Source organism: Natator depressus, chromosome 21 (assembly GCF_965152275.1).
Source record: "Natator depressus isolate rNatDep1 chromosome 21, rNatDep2.hap1, whole genome shotgun sequence".
Classification (NCBI taxonomy): Eukaryota; Metazoa; Chordata; order Testudines; family Cheloniidae; genus Natator; species Natator depressus.
This window is the reverse complement of record NC_134254.1, coordinates 14996270-15012851: the sequence shown is the minus strand read 5'-3', so window position 1 is coordinate 15012851 and position 16582 is coordinate 14996270. Positions and strand designations below refer to the sequence as shown.

General features: G+C 57.7%; 1 protein-coding gene across 4 annotated transcripts in view; it reads right to left on the bottom strand.

The window, feature by feature from the left end:
• Window positions 1-13419, bottom strand: part of NAV1 (neuron navigator 1) — a 288785-nt gene extending 275366 nt beyond the window's left edge. The window contains exon 1 of one of the 4 annotated variants that reach the window (XM_074936239.1): window positions 13220-13419. The gene's annotated coding sequence lies outside the window, so the exon portion shown is untranslated. The remainder of the gene's footprint in view (window positions 1-13219) is intronic. The other 3 variants (XM_074936235.1, XM_074936234.1, XM_074936233.1) reach the window with 3 other exon arrangements.
• Window positions 13420-16582: the final 3163 nt, after the last annotated feature.

The window sequence follows — 16582 nt, the reverse complement described above, 5'->3', positions numbered from 1 at the left end:
GGAGTCGAAGCAGCATGTGGGTCATCAGCTGGTGGGCTAACTCCTGGCTTCCTCACGCCACTCAGACTCATGCAGAACTGTCCCTGCAATCAACAGGAGTTTTGCCAGAGTAAAACCTGACTAAGAACTTCAGGCGTTTGCCCAACAATGAAGCCTATATTTCCAAGCATCTCTAATTCGAAAGCATTAATGGCACATGCGGCTTGGCCCAGTGTGATGGGCAAGGATTGTTTTCCCCAATTACAGAGGGGGAAACTGAGGCACAGAGATGCACCATCACTTACCTCAGGTCCCTTGACTTAATGTGCAAGCTGGGAAGAGAACCCATATAGCTCTAGGAAGCACCATTAGCTGAAGAGTGCTGGGTCCCCAGGGAAGGATTCCAGAGGAGGGGGTGGAGGGGATTTTGCGATGTACAGGTTTTATCTTACTCATTAACTAAATGGCCAGTGTGCGTGTTTATTTTGATAGATAAATGGACCTCTCCACAGCTCTAGGCACAGACCAATACTGACAGGGATAGTTAATAAACCCAGTGGTCCAAAACAAGACTCCCAAACCCTCCAAAATGTGTTTCTCCCTTCCCCTCTGCACTGCCTTATTCAACCCCTCCACAGAGAAACCTTGAAACAGATCCTGAACGTCACCAGACCCAACCTCTGCAAACCTAGGGGCGGGGCTGGGCACTTCCTCGCAGCCTGCCACCACAACCTGCCCTTTTAACCCATTTGGGCCCCAGCCGATGTCCCAGGATCGCCTGCAGAGTGAGGTGGGCCAGCTAGGACAGGGTTGGGTGGAGCCCTGCACGGTACAAATTCCTCCAGCCTGCACACCCCCGGTACGCTCCAGGCAGTGCCAATGATGGACTGAGCCGCTAGCAGGCAGCTCCCTCTCCAGGAGCCAGCTCGACAGCTGCTGCAAGGCAGCAGGGCTCCATCGATGCTGTGCTGGTTTATGCCAGCTGAGGCCCCTAACGTGGTAGGGCTCCAGCCGCCACTTCTGCTGCCACCCCAACCAGAGCTTTGGAGGGTTCTGGGGGAGTCCGAAGGGCCCTGAGTTTGCGTGTGGCTTGGGAAGGCTTCCCCCAACCTCTCGAGCCCTCCACCTGGCTGGAAACACCCTCAGAACAGCCCTTCCTGGGTACCTCAGTGTTCTGGGTCGGTGCAAGCAAGCCGCTCGACGCAGCCCCGGCATCACAGACCGCTCGGCGTCAGCTCAGCCATGGAAACGGGCACCCCCTTAGGGGCTGCCTCTTACTTCTCCTAAGCTGGTCTTGTCGAGCACGGGCAGGGCAGGTGCATGGGCCTCCCTCATCCCTGGACTCTGCCTCCATCACTAAAGAGTAGCACATGACAGGGTGCACGCAGCAGACGTGTGTACGGACATGCATGTTGCTCTCCTGCCACCTAGGGACACGTGGAGTAATGGCCAGGGGTGGGGAGAAGCATAGTCTAGTGGTCCAAAGGGCCGAGATGAGGATTGGGTCCTATTCCCAGCCTTTCCAGTGATGTCACACTGTGCCTCAGTTTCCCTATTTAATGGGGATCATGACACTGATCTACATCACAAGGCGTGTGAGGTTTAGTTCATTAACCTATGCAATGGGCTTCGAGAGCCTTGGCTGGAAGGTACCACTGCTGGGCCATGAGCCACAGACAGGAATTCCAGCTGTTGTAACTAAGCATGGGTCTGGGACTTTAAGCTACTGCCCTCCTTGTGCCCGACACCTGGGCTGGAGCTGTCACCTCTAGGCAGGGAACAGGGAAAACACAGTCTCCATGGGGCACCTCGGCTGAGCTGCCAGCAACAGGATCACTCACCCTACTTAGTCTTGGTCTGAGACCCACCAACTCATCTCACACAGTCCCTGACCAGCCATCAGCTGGTAACAGCTTCCAGTCACTAGCCCCACGGGCTGCATTTCAGCTGAGCTGCCTGTTCCCACTTTCTTTACTGGGTCCCAAGGGCACCCACAGGTGTCCACAGAGCACCAGCAGGGCACACACCTGAGCTACATCTAGGCTACAATGTCACAAACTCTCACCATGCTGGTGCAAGTCTCAGGATAGCAGGTGCTTTTTCTCTCGTTGGAGTCTGTTTTTGAAGTTTTTTTGTTGAAGAAGAATTGCTACTTTTAGGTCTGTAGTCGAGTGACCAGAGAGACTGAAGTGTTCTCCGACTGGTTTTTGAATGTTATAATTCTTGACATCTGATTTGTGTCCATTTATTCTTTTATGTAGAGACTGTCCAGCTTGACCAATGTACATGGCAGAGGGGCAGTCTCTACTTAAAAGAATAAATGGACACAAATCAGACTTCAAGAATTATAACATTCAAAAACCAGTCAGAGAACACTTCAATCTCTCTGGTCACTCGATTACAGACCTAACAGAGGCAATTCTTCTTCAACAAAAAAACTTCAAAAACAGACTCCCAACAAGAGACTGCTGAATTGGAATTAATTTGCAAGCTGGATACAATTAACTTAGGCTTGAATAGAGACTGGGAGTGGTTGGGTCATTACACAAAGTAAAACTATTTCTCCATGTTTATCCCTCCTCCCACCCCCCCCATTGTTCCTCAGACGTTCTTGTCAACTGCTGGAAATGGCCCACCTTGATTATCACTACAAAAGGGTCCCCCGTGTTCCTCCCCGCCCCCCCACCGCTCTCCTGCTGGTAATAGCTCACCTTAAGTGATCACTCTGGTTACAGTGTGTATGGTAACACCCATTGTTTCATGTTCTCTATGTACATAAATCTCCCCACTGTATTTTCCACTGAATGCATCCGATGAAGTGAGCTGTAGCTCACGAAAGCTTATGCTCAAATAAATTGGTTAGTCTCTAAGGTGCCACAAGTCCTCCTGTTCTTTTTGCGAATACAGACTGACACGGCTGCTACTCTGAAACCTGAAAATAAGTTGTTCTCTTCATTATTTGATCAGGCCTATGAATCAAGGAACCCCAAACACACACCCTTCCCTGGAGAGTGCTTTCCACTCCTGATTGCGTTTCCACCTGCCCAGGGCAGGAAGGGGAAGGGCTGCTGGAAGGATGGGACAGGCAGCACTATCCTAGCTGCCACTTGGTAACAGATCCTAATCGGGCTTCCCCCGGACTCCCCTGTGGAGGGGTGTGATCTCACACAGCACAAAGGGCCAGATGCTGTGACTGGGCCTCACGGTCTGTCATGTCAGCCTGTGTCAGGCAGTGAGAGCGGGCCTAAGGCCCAGATCCTCAAGGGTGTGTAGGTGCCTAACTCCCAGCGAGCCCACCTAAGTGTCCACACAGAGTGCACAGGAGCCCTCAGCCCCAGTGGGTTAGCATCACCCCAGGTAGATGCTGGTTGCTGCTGGTGTATGGCAGGGAGTAGGGACCCCGGTGGCAGGAAGCCTTGCTGTGATGCAAAGCTAGGACCACTTCCCCTCTGCCAGGGAGCTACGGAGGCCAGCAAGCCTGAGAGCCATTCCCGGCGGCTGGCTTGCAGCCTGATTCCTCAGGGGCGGGCGAAGAGCAGGGTTTCAGTAAAAGCACCGCCTCGTCCGAGAGAACTGCTCCAGCTGGACCCAACAGCCACCCAAGAGCCGAGTAAGGGATGAGTTGCGCTGGCAGCGATTGTGATCGCTATTCACCCATCCCCACCCAACAGCACCTCCCCACGCCGGCCAGTGACTACCTAGAGCATCTATTCCCCCTCCCAGAGTCCGTCTCCAAATAGAACTGAATAAAACATGAACCGACACAGGCCCTAGTCACAGACTCAGCCCCGGCCCCTCCTCGTCCCCTTCACTGTCTTATTGTATTCTAAATTCTTGATGCCTCCTCACTCCCCGCTTTGGGGTCCAATTTTGTCCCTTTAAAATCACTGGCACAATGCACGTTGGCTCCGGGGGAGCAACATCAGGCCTTTGTCCACAATCAGAGGAGTCCAGTATCCTCCAGGACAGAGCCTCTGCCTGTGGGATTTTCAGCCTATCCAAAGCATGAAGTGCTGGAAATCTGGCCGGAACGCCTAATCACCATGCAGAATCTTTGGGACCTAACATTTCAGATCAGTGTCCTGACTTCTGGACGTGTAACTGTTACATGGGTGGGAGTCCACAGGGGGTGCCATTAGATGGTCTCGCTCCTTCTGTTTTTCTAAACGCAAGTTAGATCTTGAAGAAATGCTTATTGCTAGATGCGGTGCAGTTTTTTTTAGAAGAGGCTGAGCAGATCCCAGTGTTGTGTGCAGATCTCCAGCCAAGTCTGTTCTGCCTCAATCTCTGACTGAGAAGCATCCTTTGCCATAGCTGCTGCCCACAGGTTTTCCCCACGTAAACCAGGCAACGCTGTCGGGTGCCAAAACTTTACAGGGTGCCACAGCATGATCTTCAGCTTCAAGAATATAGGCCTCTCTGCTCCTTGTTCCATTAGGCTGGGTCCACTAAATGCTCCCTGGGGTCATCCAGACTTGACCTCAACTGGTCTCTGAGAGACTCCAGCTGCAAGCCCCTGGCTCTTTTGACAGTTTTCTAGTATTGATCAGAATAAAATCATTTGGTCACGTACGAGGGAAATCAAATTCAAATAGTCCCCTGGAATGGCCCATCAAACCCGTACAGGATCCCATCGCAGCCACTGGTGCTCCGGGGAAGTCAAGGACCAGTCTATAATGCTCCCAGCCAATTACAAACTGGTGTTTGAGGGGGGAGGGGAATGCTCATTAACAGGCCACAGGTGAGAGGACACTGGCCAGGAAGGGGTTGTCGAGGCACTTGGCCCTTTCTTCCCGGCTGCCAGGTGGCCTCTGGTGCCAGAGAGAGGAGTTCTGGGGCCAGCTGCAGGGGCAGTAGCTGCACCAGTGTCCAGCTGGCAGGGTGCCCTGTGTGGTCACCATCCCTGTGTTTGTTCCGTGGGGCAGAGAGCCACAAGGCAACACCGAGTCCCCACAGAAACGGTCATCTGGACCATGCAGGCTGCATCCTCAGGACCTGCCACACAACATCGTCCCCGCCCGGCCAGGACACAGGGCAGACCATGGAGTTCGGGGCTGCCCCGCCAGTCTGGGGGTGGGTGGCAATCACAGGCCACTGCTCCTCACTCCCACATCTGCTCTATGTCCTATGGAACTGCGAGGGAGACGTCATCCCGGCACCTCGGAGAGCTGGGATCAGCTCCCAGCCAGGCCACAATCTCCCGGGCTCCAATACAGGAACCTGGCTGGAGAGACACAGGCGGGGAAAGTGGGCTCCAGGTTTAATTACCCCGCTGCTGCTGCTTCCCCTTCTGGCTAGCCTGGCCCAGGACAGCTACCGAGCAAATCCACAGCTGAACACCCTGCGCCGCCCCTGCTCTCTGGACCGAGTCGCACCCCAGCAGGAGGAGTGGGCAGCGGGCAGCCTGGCTTCCAAGCCCTTCAGCGCACTGTTTAATTCCTCCAAGGCAGAGGGAATTGACCTGCAGCTGGCTCCATCACTCCCCAGCCCAAGCTTTGCTGACACACCGGGCTCTGTGGGCGCGGGGCTGGGAAGGGCCAGCCTGGAGTTTCAGTGAGATACCAGCTCCTTCTACCGAGCGAGCCAGAAACTGCACCCAAAATACAAAGGCCTGGCTGGTTCTGATTCCCTCCTTAATATCCCTACCTAATGAACGCAAATAAAGAGCGGGAGCAGCCATTTCACAGGCCACCCTGCTGGCACCATTCCCTCCGATGCCTCTTCAGTGCAGCTAGCCAGGTTGCTGCCTCCTGGCACCGATTCCCCACCTGGGTCCCTGCTGCTCCGGTGGGAGATGTGTGGCCGGAAAGACACAATACACCCAGCCCCGCGCGCCGCTGAGAGAGATGGAGTCCAACCCTAGGAGGTTTCATTCATCAATTCCTGATCAGTGCCTGGCTGGACTTCCCAGCCCCTTGGGCCTGGGTGTGGGAACTCCAGAGCCTGCTTCTAATTTTTTATACCAGTTTATACCCCGACTCCTGGGTCCAGGCACCGTAAATCCCATACTTGGCTTCTCCCCGAAACAGAGCTCAGAGGTTGTGGCTCCATCACGATCTGGCCAAGCTCCTGAGACAATGAGATCCATGTGGCCACTGAACAGCCTTCCCGAGGGAAGGGGTGGGAGCCCATAACTGGGGCTATGTTAAACCAGACACCGCCAAGCACTAGGAAACTCCCCTGCCCTGGGGGATGGCCAGGCTGGGAACTTACAGGCCCTTTCCACCACTAACCTCTCTGGAAAATACCAGAGCATCGACCAGTCCTGGTTCAGAGCACAGAGCCATTGGCACTCATCTCTTACTGTGCAACGCTCTAGGATTTTTAATCAGGGCAATTCCTGTTGCAGCCCCCTGGAAGGGGATTCCCTTCTGGTGCGCTGAGGCCCCTCTCCTGCCCATGGCATTCTGGGATGCCGGCTGGCTTTTATGTTACGTTCTTATGTTACAGAGAGCAAATCAGCAGGGAGATTGCGTTTCCTTCTGCTAATGCAGGATCCATTAGCTATTTATGTGCTGGCTGCAGTGCTCTCTGGGAAATCTCCCACTGCTACCAGCACTGGTTTGACCCTACCGGCGGTCTCAGCGGTAGTGCAGACAGGGCTCAGGGGGCGGCTGGATTTGTTACTGGACCACCCTCCACGCCTGCTGTGCAACTGAAGCCTTTTGCTCCAGGGGCTGTCAGCACTGCAAACCACCTCCCATCCTTGCACTGCAGAGGCAGGGTGCTTAGCCCCTGGTAGGGGAGAAGCAAGCCTGTCGCTGTGACGTCCATCTCTGCAGCTCCGATGTCCCTGTCTGGGTCTCCTGTACTGTACCCAGGGCTTAATTTGTAATGAAAGAGGTGCTGGGGCTCAAGCCAGTTTTTTACATTCATAACCAATGCAGCAATGAACTGCCAGGCCTAGATGTGCCGGGGCTCAGCTCTGGCACAAAGTAAGGACTGCCTGTACCACAAAGATCCCATGGAGCAGCTCAAGTTTAGGACAGCGTGCATCCAGCTGCAGGGCTAGTGGGGAGTCGGCACCCCGCAGCGGACATAGCGCTGTGGCTGTGGGGAATGCATGCAGCCCCGCAACAGGCTGGTGGACAATCCACTGGAGCGCTGGCGGGAGGGAAACTACACAGCTCCCTTGATCTGTGAACCAAAGCGCCGGCATCTCCCGCCCAAGGCCGGTGATGCTGCACCCGCCGAGAGAGGTTCCGTGTGACTGACACGCCGCTCGGGAACAAATCACAGCGCAGACCCAGCACCCCCTGTCCCGAGGCCCCGGGCTGGGACTGGGAGAATGTCACAGGCTGAGCACGGGGTGGGTAAAATCTGTCTGGTTCCAGCCCTTCGCGACCCCACCTTCCCCAGGGGATGGTCCAACAAGCTGTTCCTCCGGCTTTTAAAGAGCCCTCCCCAGAGCAGGTGAGGATCGTATGTCGCCCACTCCCCACTTTCCCTCTCGACGGGTGACATCTGGCCTGGCACTCGCAGCCTCGAACTGTGGCCGGAAACACCTTTTTCCTGTCCGCTGGGCTGCAGCGCAGGGCTGAAGCAGGAAAATCCTTGCATCTCAGCAAGTTATTTATAACCCATCTCTCAGCGATGGGGGCCTGCTCCTCTGACACTGACGGGCCAGAATTAGACACGCTGACCCAGCTAAACGTTGCTTTTGTCCCAGGCCGTTGGAGTTCCCCGGCCAGGCCCCGTTAGCCAGGCACAGCGGCTCCCTGACACAGAGCACCGAGACCTGCAGGGTCCAGAAATCACCGGCGTGTGCAGCAACAGGGTAACAGGAGGCATCTAACGTGCAGTCATACGCCCATGGGCCCCATTCACCCCTGGGAATGCCGGGGATTTCAGCAGGGTCACACCAGGGACAGATCGACCGCTGTGCTGGGGCTCCTCCTCCTCCATTTCCAGGTATTCCTTCTGCTCTGGTCCCCCTGCCCCCTTCCTTGATTTCCCCACCCCTTCTCTGCTCCGATCCCCTGCCCCCCGTGTCCTGTCTTGATCCCCTGGCCCCTCTCTGCTCTGATCCCCCGTCCCTCTGCATCCTGATCCCCTTCCACCCTGCCTCAATCCTGCCCCCCCATCCTGCTCTGGTGCCCTCTGCCCTGGCCTGGCAGGTGCAGCCAGCAGCAGCGCCTGGGGGGCTAGGCCCACACAGAGACGCTGTTTGCCCGCAGGGGCCTGCCTGGCTCATGGGAACCCCGTTTCCCCTCCAAGACAGGCTGAATGCCACGTCCCCCTTCCTGTTCCCAGAGCAGTGGAACCCTCGCTAACACTGCGGCTCCCACGCCCTGCTTTGGCTGGACTGTTTCTGGAGGCTTATGAGGCTGCTGCTGAGCCCCTGGGCCTATCCCTAGGCTCAAGCTCTCGAGGCTTATGCTTTGCGCTCCAGCGGTCCCAGGTTCAATCCCCGAGACGGCTCAGCCAGGCACCCTTGTAGCTTTGCTACAGGCCTGGGATGGGCCAGCCACCGTAACGGAGCAGACCCTGCACTGCCTGCAGCCTTGAACCCCAAAGGCGGCTCTCCTCCAGCATCCCTCCCCTCACCCCCATTACAGCCCCCCGACCTTTGCAAGCTCCCGCGTCGCCAGACCAACCCCACCCCCAGCAGCCCATGCGAGATCCCACCACATCCTGCTTTTTGTTTCTGCCCATGTTGCCTCCAGCACGTCCTTTTCCAATCCCCCTCTGCACCCCAATCCCTACCCGATACCCTCCCGCACCATCACACCCTGTCTTCCAGGGGCCTGAGCAATTCTGGCCATTTCTCAGGAACAGAGCCGGCTCCCAAATGACCACGTGATCAGTGTGCCTCTGTCCTCGTCCTGCCCCATCGCCTTCCCCACCTCCTGTCGTTCTCGTGGCCTGTAAGCTCTCTGGGGCAGGGACTCCATGGGGCCGTGCACCTCTGCAGCACTACATAGGGAGCAATAGCAGTGCTGTGTCCTATGGGGGCATCTGCCTCCCAATTTATGCAAGGGAATATTTATTTTACACGGTGCATAACTGGCCCGTGGAACTCACTGCCACTGGATATCACTGAGGCCAAGGGCCCTGGAGGAGTCAAAGAGGGATTGGTAATGAGAACAGCCCCAGCTACATTATGGGTTAAAAAATAAGGCTATAATCCTCCTGCTTCAGGGCCTGAGCCATCCTCTAACTGATGGGATCAGGAAGAAACTCCTCTCTGAGCAGGTTGTTCCATAATTGTCCAGGGTAGGTGGGGGCGTTGGGGGTGTTCTTGCACCTTCCTCTGAATCAGCTGGTGCCGGGCACTGTCAGAGCCAGGATACTGGCTTAGGTGGCCCCTGGTCTGATCTGGGCTGGACAGGCCTGTGTCTGGGTCTGCTCTGCTAGTAAAATGACAGATTTCAGAGTAGCAGCCGTGTTAGTCTGTATTCGCAAAAAGAAAAGGAGGACTTGTGGCACCTTAGAGACTAACCAATTTATTTGAGCATGAGCTTTCGTGAGCTATAGCTCACTTCATCAGATGAAGTGAGCTGTAGCTCACGAAAGGTTATGCTCAAATAAATTGGTTAGTCTCTAAGGTGCCACAAGTCCTCCTTTTCTTTCTGCTAGTAAAGTTTCCAGAGAACCAGGCCTGAAAATAAGGGCCCAGACCAACCAAGGAAAGTCTCCAGCTCAGACAGGATGTGTGGCACCAGAACATGCCCCACTGCATTCCGGGGCACCAGCCAGGAACAGAACCCACCCTTGCCCTGCCACACGCCCAGCTCTCCTGCCCCCCAACATGCTGTGCTACTCCCACTCGTGGGTAGCCCCGCGGCGGTGAGACGCAGCTGGAATGCACCGCAGGCCCCAGCCAGACGGGGCGGGAGGAGCCAAGCAGCCGGCTCAGCCCAGAGCTCTTCTGGCCGAGTCCCGAGGGGAGGCTGGAGGCCTCCCAGGGCTTAGAGTCAGCTCTGCAGGAAGCAGGACGGACCCCTGCCCTCTGGGCGCCTTGGCACCTGCGTGGCAGTGCCGATCCCGGCAGCTGAGAGGCCTGCTCCTTCACCCGGCAATCAGGGTAAGGGTCCGTCCCCCTGGCCCTGCTCAGCTGGGTCTCTGGGGGCGGGGGGGTGGGGGGGGATCTGAGGCACCTTGTAGCTTACAATCACCTTGGGTGTTCCCTTCCTTTGCCGAGACTTGGTGGTCGGCCTCCTGCCCCCCTCTACTCCTGCTGCCCAGCATGTCTGCCGGGCGGGCGGCCAACACGTCAGCCGCACAGCTGGAAGGGGAGCCCAGGTCTCTGCCTCCCTGGCTCGAGCCACTGGCCCAGGGCGCTGCACGGGTGGAAGCTGGTCTCTGCAGATCTTGGAAACACACAACCACCCCATGGTGCTCCTGCGGATCCAGGGCCTGGGCCTGACTCAGGGGGGCTGAGGGATGTCAGGGCAGGAGGAGGGGGCCAACAAGCTCTCCACTCCTTGAGAGGCTCTGTGGTCCTCTGGCTCCAGTGTCATCCCCTACAGGGTATCCAGTTACTCAGCATTCTGGTAAATGACAGCCCAGCAGAGCGCTGTAACCTGAGAGAACCAGTCCCACCGTCCCCCAGAAACAGCAGCTCCCCACCAGCCAGCATCCCTGAGATCACCCAGAGTGACACACCGAGAGCAGCTGGGATTCCATGGGGGGGAGGGGGGAATGATTTCTGGCCTCAGTTTCCCCAGATGTAAGATGGGGTGATAATATGGGTCGCACCCCAGCACGGGGGGAGGGGGGCGTATGGGTGAACGTGAGTGGCAGGGAGGTGGCATAAAGAGTGTCCTTCTGGAGTGGATGGCATCCTGTTAACCTAGGCATCAGCCAGCAGCAGGAGGGAGGATGGGCTCACGGGCGAGGCACTAGGGAGGTCTGGGTTAATTCCCAGCTCTGACTGAGCCCATGCTATGGGGATGGAGCCATGCAAGGACCTGGGCAGAGAGTATCAGTGCAGAGGCATTACAGGGCAGGAAATGACATTGGATGGGTGATGTGGTTCGGGCATTTGCAGGGGTGGTGGTCTCAGGGTATTGTCTAGCTCTGACCTGGACAGTGCAAGGGAGGTGCAATTCCCACTGACATGCTCGCCCTGACTCGTCTGGGGTCTGTGGTGTGCCAGGAGCTCCCTTGGTTCAACACCAGATGGCATTAAAGGAAGCTAAAGTCCACGTGCCCCTTTCCTGCTTAGCCACATGCAATCACCATGGCTGCCCCAGGGTGAATGGAAGGGGGAGGCACACAGCATCCAGACAATCTCTGTGTTCAAATGAGGTCCGCACTATGAGAGGGTGTGAGCACCCCTGGCGCCCCACGTCTGTCCTGTCAGGCATGCCAGGGTGTCAATAATCCCACGTCTGGAACTTACAGGGCATTTGGCCCGCAGGCCCCGCCTGGAGACTCAGGGGTGGAGCATGGTGCGGACTAGACCTCCAGATCCAAATGCCCCAGAGGTACTGGAAATACGTTTCCAGAGCAAACATCCGAATGAAGCTCCTCGCCTTGGTAAGCACAGGGGGGACGAACAGTATCAAGCCGCTGGGAATGTCCCCAGCCGTTAGCATCTGCAGACACGTGATGAGCAAACCACTGCGGCAGCGACACGGATCGCGTGCCGGATGGGCAGCAAAGGGCCCCCCCGCAGGCCGAGCAGAGCGGGTGCCCGCCCACGGGCTGGCACTCAGTGTGCAGGAACAGCTTGTGCCCTGGCAGAACTTTTCACCCGAGACCTCCACGCGCTTTGCAAACACGCAGGCGCTGAACCTCCCGACCCCTTCTGGCAGGAGGGCACGCCCCATAGCAGTGCCTGCATTTTACAGGTGGGGAATTGGGCACGGAAAGGCTTGGGCCAACATCTTTAGAAGTGGCCAGTGATTTTGGGGGCCTCTATTTCTGCATGGCCAACCCAAACACCTGCGGAGTGGCTAGGGTACTGGACTGGGAGTTGGAAGAGCTGGGATCTTTACTGTTGTGCCTCCTCTGTGCCTCAGTTTCCCCAGGCCTATCTTATCTATTTGGATTGTGAGCTCTTTGAGGCAGAGGCCTGCTCTCCCTCAGGGCAGCACCCAGCACAATGAGGCTCTGATACCTGCCTTAGGATGCGAGTCTAAGACAAATAATGAATAATAATTGAAAATTTTTGCCTAAAAAACTTGACCAAGGTCACAGAGCAGGTGAGTGGCAGAACCCAGGCGTCCTGCCTCTCCCAGTCTCCTGCTGTAGCATGCTGCCTCCCCGGTGATCATGACTAGCCCTGATCTCCTATCTGCCTCAGCTTCCGCCAGACTAAGAATGACACTTACTGAGTCCAGTTCTCACTTCCTCCAGTGAAAATCCCCTTCCCTGCCTGCTAGGCTTACTCCCCAGCACATCACTGCCCGTCGCGAGTTATCCCTCGTGGCGTACCAGGGGCACGGCCAGCCCAGTCAGGAACAGACACTGCAGAGTCCCATAGTGACACCGGGAACCTCCACAGTGAGCCAGGCTGTGGGGCTGCCTCCCCCTGCCACACCCTGCCAGCCAGAGCCCGGGAAACGCCCTGCCTGGAGAGATGCCTCCCCAGCACTGGGCTGGGAGCCGCAAGGCTTGGGAAGTTTCTCACTGCTCACTTCCCGTCGCGCGTTCACCCTGCGGATCCCCACGTCCCAGAGACAGCACGTGCCTCGGGCCAGGTTGGCCCCCCACGCCCTGCCAGGGAAGGCACACAGGAGGGGCCAGGTCACAGTGGGGAGCAGAGAGCTGCGTGGGCATGAGGGCCTGCTCCGCCCTGGGGCAGGGGGCTTCCCATCTGGTGACAGGACCACGCGGTTGGCTCTGCGTCAGGGCACACGGGGGCTCTCGGTAGGGCTGGGCAGTCACTCAGAAAGACTCTACCCCCACTGAGACCTGGGCACACCCAATGGCGCTCTGCCGGATTCATACCACAGCCCCTGTGAACGGGTTGGCCCTTGGCCTTTTGCCACCAGGGTCCTGTGCTCCCCTCTGGGCCAACCCGCCTGCCAGAGGGGCAAGGTGTGGGCAGGGGGTGGCCCAGAGGGCAGTGTCATCAGGAACGTGCCGTACGGCACAGAGCTCCTCCCCTGTCACCTCCGGGCAGATGTAAACCCAGGCGGCAGGGGCTTCCCCCGACCCTCCCAACCTCGCATCGGGACCTCCCTGCCCCCGCTTGCCCCCTGGGCGCCAGCACCGCCAGACCAGCAGCGGAAAATCAAACCCAGGCAACCTCCTGGCTTCGAAGGGCCGCCAGCGCCCCGGCACTCACCGTGCGATGCCCCGGTCACCACCTCATCCTCACGCCGACTGGAGACGGCCGTTCATCGTCGGTTCCCCCCGAAAGCTCCTCCCGGGGCTTCCCGTCTCGCTGCCAGGCCCGCAGCATAGAAGCCGTGGGGAGGGAGCCCCACACGCCGCTCACGGCCTCTCAGCTCCAGCTGGTGACTAAGGAAACTGCCGGCTTTGGCTTCCACTTCACAATGGGAACAACAGCAGCATCCTGAACAAAGTGTCTGTCCCCCCGGGACCGTCGGCGGGGAGGGGGAGTCACGTGGGCCTGTGCCCCTCAGGCACGCGCCAGCTCTTTATGCTGCTGGCTGAGGGGAGGGTGCCAGGTGGCTGTTGTGACGCCACACACACACACACGCACACACACACACACACAGAGTCTACACACACACACTCACAGTCTACACACACACATACACAGTCTATACACACACACACACTCAGGATTTTTGATGCTGCTTGCTCGGTGCCAGCTTACCCCACACGTGGGTGTGGGCGGACGCGTCCGGTTCATTGCCAGACTCTCTCATTGCGGAGCTCTCCGCCAGCGCTCGCTAACCCTTTCCTTCCCAGGCCTGCCTCCTGAGAGAGCCGTCACAGACACTGATCCTGCCAAGCCTTGCTCCCGGCTCTGTCCAGAGCAGGCAGGAAACCACCCCAGTTGTTCGCTTCCTTCAGTTAAGGGCGACCCCGCCAATTGTCTTTCAACACAGGGTGTGTGGCCCGGGGCCCGGGGCCCGAGCGGCCAGGATGTCCTGGGTTCTGGGGCACTCTCTGAGAGGGAAGCGTGACCTCGTGCTTAGCGCGGGGCTCTGGGAGGGGAGTGTTTAGAAGAGGGGGGTGGGAAGCAGGACTCCTGGGTTCTGTTCCTGGCTCTGCCATTGACTCACTCAGCGGCCTTCGTCAAGTCACTTCTCCTGGTATTGCCAGCTGCAAACAGTAAAAACAAATAAAAAATCAAGAGTTAAACAGCCCAGATAATCATGAGATTTGTTTGGAAAGATCACATCGTCTTTAGCAACTGCCTGCTGATTTTGCACCGCCCCATCCCCGTGCCTCTCCAATGTGCAGGCGACAGTCACGTGAACCTGACTTACCTCCCCACTGCGGGGGTGACAATCACAGCTTCACTGGCTCTCACAAATCCATCGGGGGAGGGGATTTTGTGTCCCCCCCCCCACTGCAGGAGCACTCCCTAGTGAGCCCAATTGAGATCAGGACCCTAGTGTGTTTGGTGCTGTACGATCACAGAGCAGGAGAAAGGGCCTACCCCGGAGAGCTAACAGCCTACTGAAAACCTGGCAGTGGGCTTGGGACAAGGAAGCTGGAACTGAGACCCACCAAACTCATCCCATCTAGGAGCCTCCAAAGATCCATGAGTCAGAAACAGTTTTCGTCCCTGCAGCTCTGGACGAGATTCACCCAAGTGCCCTACATCCAAGGGCTCTGCAGCTCGCTAGTGATGCCTTGGGGCGACCAGTCCCCATCAGTGCCAAGACGACACCGATGCCTGTTTTATTAAAGCCAGTCCTGCCCTTCTTGTAGCTGGCAGAGGTAGGGGTAACCCTCTCTGCTCTCTCAAACGGTCTCTCTCGTAGGCACACCCTGTTCTTAAAGGGCCAGCTCCCAGTAACTGAACACCCACAGTAGAAATGCAGCTGTAACGGAAATAGTGGCACCAGACCCCAATTCACTAGAAAATAATCTACACCCTGGAACCATTGCAACGACAGCCCCCGGGCCCATATGCCAGCCGGGCCTCAGGCTCAACTCAGGGGCACGTCTCGGTTTGTCTGTAACACGGTCGATTTGGAACGCTGCCTGCGATTGGCTCCAGATTTCCAGGGCATGTTCGGGGCTCCGACGGGCAGAACCCTATCGATTCTGGCGCCCATCGGAAAACGCGAAACGCTGGATCCTCACCAAACTGGCCCCGGCAGGCGGAGCGATTGCTCTGGTGCCCCCTGCTGCTGCCCTTCCTCTCGTCGCACGTACGGCTCCGCTTGCATATGCAACCCCGTGGGCACCATTGCCCGCCCTTGAATTTCTCCACCAGCGACGGGGTTTTGGCCGCGGCTACGCCTGTCCAGCGATGAGGCCGGAAGCTCTTGCAAATGTCAGCCCTGCCTGGGGGGAAAAGGCCCCTCTGGCTGGCTGCTTTCCCCCTGCCCCACCCACCAAAGCAGAGCAGCCAATCAGAGCACTCCCCCCCCCCCCGGCTCCTCCAGGAGCCAACACAGTTCTCACAATAGGCTGGTTCCTCTGCTCGTCCCCCCCCACCCCCGCAACACCCAGCCTGGGGGGCGGGGGGCAGAGGAGACCCCCCCCCCCTGCAGCCCTCCCAGGCTGGGAGAGGGGGGTGAAGAGCCCCAGGAAGAGCAGAGGTGAGGCTGGCACAGGTGGGGGAAGAACAGACGGAGAGGCACCACTGATGGGGGGCTGATTTAACTGCTGGGCAGGGGGCCAGGGAGGTGTGGGGGTGAGAGCTCCACAACAGGACCCAGAGGTCACCTTACTGAATTTGGGAGTGTTGGCAACACCAATTGTCGTCCCTGCACACTCGGGGGGGGGGGGGTTCAAAAACCGCAAGACAGACCCAACCCCCCAACATAATCTTTAAAAAAACCTCTCCTGATGTTTGGGCCACTCTCCTGATTTGGGGGGGTCTGACGCCCGCGTTTTGAACCCCTGGGGTTGGCAATGCTGAGCGCATATCGCACACAGCCAACTGCCGGCAGAAAACATGGAGGTTGCAAAGTCAAGCCCTGGGAAGCTAGGACGTACCCGAATGAAATCTGTGCCGGTGCGTTATGATACACTCTTCAATGACATCATCATGGACGCGTTTCCCCCCAGACCTGCCCTCATTCAGTGCAGAGGATGGACGCGGTGCTCGGGGAAAGCATCAAGCGGGCCAAGGAACCGGTTGTCTGTAGGGACCCCTTCTCTCCAACTTGATCCCCTCGCCCCAGATCCCACCCTCGGAGAGAGCAGTGACCATCTCCTCCCCTCCCTGCGAAGAGGACCCCCTCCGGGGTCAACAGCGCCACTCCGGGAAGGGTTCGTCCCGCAGCACGCCCAGTCCCGAGCAGCCAGGGACCAAGCCCAGCTCTGAATGCCAATCTGCTACAGGGCAGCTGGCAGATCTCTGCCTGTGTTAGTTGCTACACGGTCGATTTCCCAGAGCTCCTGCCATCGGAGTAGCTGGCAGGAGGGTTTGCCTGGACCAGGATCCTAGGCATACTGTTAGCCGCCCGGGACCATCCAGCTAGCAGCCCTGGACCTGCAGCATCGATAAGCCATGCTGGTCTCCAGCCTGTGTTGCCTGCTCCAGGTGGCCCCG